Consider the following 6,000-nt stretch of genomic DNA (forward strand, 5'->3'; position numbering starts at 1 on the left):
ATGTTTTATAAACATATATTTTTAAAACATGCTCTTCAATCTGAAATATTCTTAATTATTTCTTATTATAATTATTATTCATTATTATTAATATTTCTCCCTTCCTTCCCAGAGTCATATTCCAAGCCCAATCTTATCTGTGGACCCTCTTGCAGTCCTAGAGTGTGATGGTCCCACCAAGTAGGTGGTGACAGCCCCATGAGAGTGTGCATTACGTACCCTTCCCCTTACCTGATAGATTATTTCACTCTCCAGGGAAGGGGTGTATTGACAGAGTATTAAGGGAAGTTTCCAGGATCCTTCCTTGAACTAGATTCCTTAAATCTACACTGTTGCCCTAGAAAATCTAGTGGGCTCATGTTTAATATTGTTGCGACAGTTAATATTATACATAAATATCTTTAAGCTTCCTACTATTCAGATTTTCTATTTATAATAATTATCTTATTAATGATTTCTGAGACATCTAAGGAAGGAGATATCAAGATATCAGTGCTCACTATGATTGTTCCCTATTGACTGAAAAACAGGCTCTTTTTTAATTTTGTTTATCATTTAAAAATGCATGTAATTAGTTCCTAATGTTTTCACTAGCTATATTGAACACGTTCAATTTTTGACACAAAGCAACATCTTGGAAACACTTCTAATGCATCCTGCTTAAAATTTCATTCTATGTCATAAATATTTTAAATCAGTCATATGTTATTATACAAACATTGCCTTTTTTAAAACTACTTTATTTACTCACTTTTGAGTGCTCAAAACTTTAAATTATTTTTAAAAAGCTAATTTCCTATAATTTTTTAAAATAACATTAGTTTCTGCTAGCTACTTTAACCCATCCTCCAAATACATTATAAAAATATTAGGAAACTTTAAAACTGGTAAAATTTTGCCATTCTGGTCTAGAAAATTAGCTAGGTTAATAAATAGATGGAGGGCTCTCATCCGTTGATGGTTGTGAGAATCTCTTGAAAGTCTGCCAGTCAGATTCCTGAGCCCCATATAATAGTTTCTACTTCTGCTGGTCTGAAATGGCACAGAACTACTTTGTGGGTACAATTAATAAAGACAACATGTGATTCTAATGCAGGTGATCCGGAAGCCACTCATTGGAAGCACTGACATAGAGGTGAAGACCTTGCACTTTCATAGGATTGAGAGAAATTAATAGTCTTCTTAGGTAGAACAAAACAACACTGGAAAATTTACTTGATTCTCAACAATCTATCCTCATACCCATTAATTAACCATTGAGTGCTTCTGAGGCATTACTTGAGCGCTAGGGGATGTTCTGCATTCTATGAACTTTCTCTCATGGAACTAACAAGAACCTCAGCAAATGTTAGTGTACATGTGACCATCAAGTAGAAATGGTGCAGAGGAAGGGTGGGCATATTCCCTTGTCTTGTACCAGTATGTCATCTGGGACTACTAGACAGAAATTCTAAGACAGAGACAAAAAAAACTTTAAACATTTATTTTCTACAGATGCAGGAAAAAATGCAACTCATTAATATTAGTTGGCTCTTCCAGGGTCCTGAAGATATACCTTTGCTGGTATATCTCTGAATTGCTTGCAGCTGATAGTGGGCTTTCTACCCTCTATCTGGAAGACTGACACTTTCCAATGAACTTTTTTAGTGCACCTATAACTTCCTTGTTTCTGAGACTGTAGGCAAGAGGGTTCAGGAGAGGAGTGAGGACTGTTCCAAACAGAAAGAGACCCTGATTCAACTTTGGAGTCTTGGCAGAGCCAGGTCTCATGTAGATGCACATACCTGGACCAAAGTAGAGACCCACCACACAGAGGTGAGAGGAACAAGTGGCCAGAGCCTTGTTCCTGCCTTCTGGGGAGTTCATCTGGAGTACAGCAAGGAAGATGAGAACATAGGAGGACAAGATGAGAGATAAGGGCACCAGCAAAACAAGGATGCTGGTCACTACCACTGCCTTTTCATAGGCTGAAATGTCCTCACAGACAATCCTAAGGACAGCCATGACCTCACAGAAAAAGTGAGGGATCTCTCTGGGGCTGCAAATGTGAAAATGCAAGGTGAAAGCAGCATGGCCCATAGAAGTAAGTGCTCCTCCAGCCCAAGACATAGCAATCATCTGCAAGCAAACCCTAGGACTGATGATGACAGGGTACCGGAGGGGATTACAGATGGCCACATAGCGATCAAAGCACATGACAGTTATAAGGATGCATTCTGCAATGGCAACAGTCAGGGAGAAGAATATTTGAGTCCCACAAGCCAGGAATGAGATGCTCCGCCGTCCAGAGAAGAAGTTGGCTGCCATCTTGGGGACAATGCTAGAAGTCAAAGTCAAATCCATTAAGGAGAGCTGACTAAGCAGGAAGTACATGGGGGTATGGAGCCGTGAATCCAACCAAATGAGCAGGATCAACAGAGTGTTGCCAGTGAAGGCGGCCATGTAGATCAGGAGAATGGTGACGATTATGACTGTGATGTGTCTAAATTCCGGAAAAAAGCCCAGGAGGGTGAAATCTGTGAGTTCTGTTTCATTTCCTCTCCACATGACTGGTGTCAACAGAAACGGGAAAGACTTGTAAAAACTGTCATAGTAGTAAAGCAGTTGCTTATCAAAGTCTTTATAAAGAACAATATAACAACGACAAACATAAAAATAGTCATCCATGATCACTTGAATCAATTCTTAACATTTTTCTATATTTCTTGTCCATGTTCTGATGTACTTTGAAACCAGTCCACATATTACAATGCACGTCATTAACTTTAATGTAAGAGAGGCATTTTCCTATATTAACACCAAATTTATACATATATCCCAGTCTGATATTACAGACTTAATTTTAACCTGAAAAAGCATTATTAATGTAATTTACACAAGGATAATTTCTAATTTTACAATGCTCCTGCTTTATGGGATTTGGTCAAGATGGTAGAGAAGTAAACACTGTGCTTGCCACTTCCCATGACTGCATTAAAATGACAACTAAATTATAGAATGATCAACCTGGAGAACCATCTGAAATCTCGCTGAATAGAACTCCTACAATTAAGGATTTAAAGAGAAAACCACATTGAGTTGTAGGAGTGGTGGAGTCGGAAATAGCCTGGCCCCACAACCATGTGTGGCAGTTTAGCGTTAAGAGGGATAGATAGGCTGTGGAGGTCCCCCTCAGGAGGAGTGAGGGGCCGTAGCCCCACACCAGCCTTCCCAGCCCAAGTTTCTGGTGCCAGGAGGAGGAGCCCCCAAAACATCTGGCTGTGAAAATCAGCAATGGTTCTAGCTGTCCAAATGAGAAGGAAGATAGCTGGGAACCCAGGCATCCCCTTAAAGTGCCTGCATACAGACTTGTTCACACACAGGTTCTAACCCTGGCTCTGGAAGAGGGACAGCAGCTCAGGAGGTGCCAAAGGCATACAGAGAAGACTGAGTTATGCGTGGCTTCAGGGCAAGGGCTAGAGAAATAGTTGTCATTGTCCCTTTGTTGAGCTCTCCTTTTTTCCAACTTACATGTGAGCACTATGCTGACTGTGTTGAGCTCTCCTCACACATGGCCAAATCTAAATTTGCTTTGGCCTGGTAAATTCCACTTACTCCACCCTGGGGACTCCCTGAAACCCACCCCACCTAACTCACATTGGTGGAGGAATTCTATGGCTGGGCAACCAGCCCCACCTGGAGCTCTCTGCAGGAGGCTCCTTCAGAAGCAAGCAACAGACTTTGGCCCCGGCACCTCTAGAGTCACTTGTGGTGGCAGGCAACAATTCTTGACCTGAGCTGCAGCACTTTTTGGAAAAATAACAAGGGTCTATGGGCCCAAGGAGAGAAGCAGCTGGCCTCAGTGTGATCTGAGAAATTTTGAGTGGCCACAGGCTCAGCACTGGCCCCAATCTGAATCTGCACTAACTTAGGGAGCACGACTTGCCCAACCTTGGTGATCCCCTGGACCCTGCCACATCCAACTTGCATATCACATGAAGCTCTTTTAGCTGCTGAGCTTTAAGGACAGTTGGCAGGTTATCTCAAGTCTTAGGGTGCCCTGGGCTTTTTGATGAGCTGCCCCAGGCCCAGAGCTGGTGGCAACTGGCCTTGGTTCACAGTGTGTCTTCTCCATGTACAACACAGGCAATGTCCAACCGTAGATAGCTTTGTAGCTCCCTACCAGGTAGCCATGGGCCACCACAGGCAGTGGCTGATCTTGGTCTGAAGGGGAGCTCTCACAAGAACCTACACATTCAGAGGTTGGCATCAGACCTCAAAGAAGCACCACTCGATTTGCCATACAAGATGCACACACAAAAGGTGGTCTCAACAGGCACATGAGCCTGCTGGGGTGAATCCCATTTCAAAAGGCTAGCCTCCACACAGCAGAATCTAAGGACAGATAGAAAGCTTCCCAGACATAAAAAGCTAAAGATATTCATTACCACCAAGACAATTATTATATGAAATGTTAGATTTCCTTAAGAAGAAGTGGGGAATAGCAAAACGGCAAATAAAATGGCAAAAACTATGTACCTATCAATAATCACTTTAAATGTAGTTGGATTAAATGCTCCAGTCAAAAGACATAGGGTGTCTGAGTGAATAAGAAAACAAGACCCATACATATGCTGTCTACAAAAGACCCACTTCGGATTAAATGACACACACAGACTGAAAATAAAGGAATGGAAAAAGATATTTCACAATGGTAATGAAAAAATGCTGAGGTAGCGATATTTATATCAGACAAAAGAGACTTTAAAACAAAGGCTATAATAAGAAACAAAGAAGGCATCACATAATGATAAAAGGATCTATCCAACAAGAGGACATGAATCTAGTAAACATTTATACACCCAACACAGGATAGCAATACAGTCATAGTAGGTGAATTTAACCCCCATTAACACCAATTAACAGATTTTCCAGACGGAAAACCAGAAAGGAAACAGTGGCCTTAAATGAAACACTAGACCTGATGAATTTAATATCTAAAGAGTGTCTCACCCCAAAGCAGCAGAATATACATTCTCCTCAAGTGCACATGGAACATTTTTTCAAGATAAATCACATGTTAGGCCACAAAACAAGTCTCAGTAAATTTAAGAAGACTGAAATCATATGTAGAATCTTCTACGACCATAAGGGTATGAAACTGGAAACTAATTACAAGGAAAAATGAAAAACACAAATACATAGAGGCTAAATAACATGCTACAAAACAATGTATGAATTAATGATGAGATCAAGGAAGAAATCGAAAGATACCTTGAGACAAATGAAAGTAAAAACAGGATGATTCAAAATATGAGTGAAATAAGTCAGACAGAGAAAGATAAATACCATATGATTTCACCTATATGTGGAATCTAAGGAACAAAAAGAACAAACTAATCAAAACCAGACTCACAAATATAGAGGACAATCTGGTGAAAGCTAGAGGGGAGGAGTGTTGGGAGTTTGAAAGAATGGAGTGAATGGTTAAAGAAGTACAAATTAGTAGTTGACAAATAGTTGAGGGGATGGGGAGCATGGCATAGAGAATGCGGTTAGCATTAATGTAATGGCAAGGTGGAGAACCGGAGGAGAGAAAGAGCAATTAGTGGAATCGTTTTATAAACTGTATAAATGTCTAATCAATGTACTGAATGCTTGAATCTAATAATAAAATAAAACTTAAAAAAAACAATATTAGCAATTTAAAATAATCAACTTTCACTTCCACGAGTACATATATATTACTTTTTTAAGTTTATGAACTAATAAAAAGTTAAATAAGATCAGCTCAATTTAAACAAAACATTTAAAAAGTCAAAACATTTTTTTCTACAAATGATTGATAAATATGCTTACATCTGAAGAAACAAAGTATGTGCCAGAAATAATATCTCAATAAATAATCATAAATATGGTACTTATATGCAATGATATTATTATTTAACAAAGGAAAAGACTAACAAATTTAAAACAATTAAAGCCTGCAAAGAACAGAGATTACTAAAAGCGGAGAAACCA

The 6,000-nt window shown here is 39.5% G+C and overlaps 1 pseudogene; it reads right to left on the reverse strand.

The window, feature by feature from the left end:
• Nucleotides 1-1,488: 1,488 nt before the first annotated feature.
• Nucleotides 1,489-2,585, reverse strand: LOC120620532 (olfactory receptor 2M5-like; annotated as a pseudogene).
• Between the last annotated feature and the right edge of the window lie 3,415 nt (nucleotides 2,586-6,000).

The sequence above is a fragment of the Pteropus medius genome, unplaced genomic scaffold (genome assembly GCF_902729225.1).
Source record: "Pteropus medius unplaced genomic scaffold, Ma_sr-lr_union100, whole genome shotgun sequence".
NCBI classification, from domain to species: Eukaryota; Metazoa; Chordata; class Mammalia; order Chiroptera; family Pteropodidae; genus Pteropus; species Pteropus medius.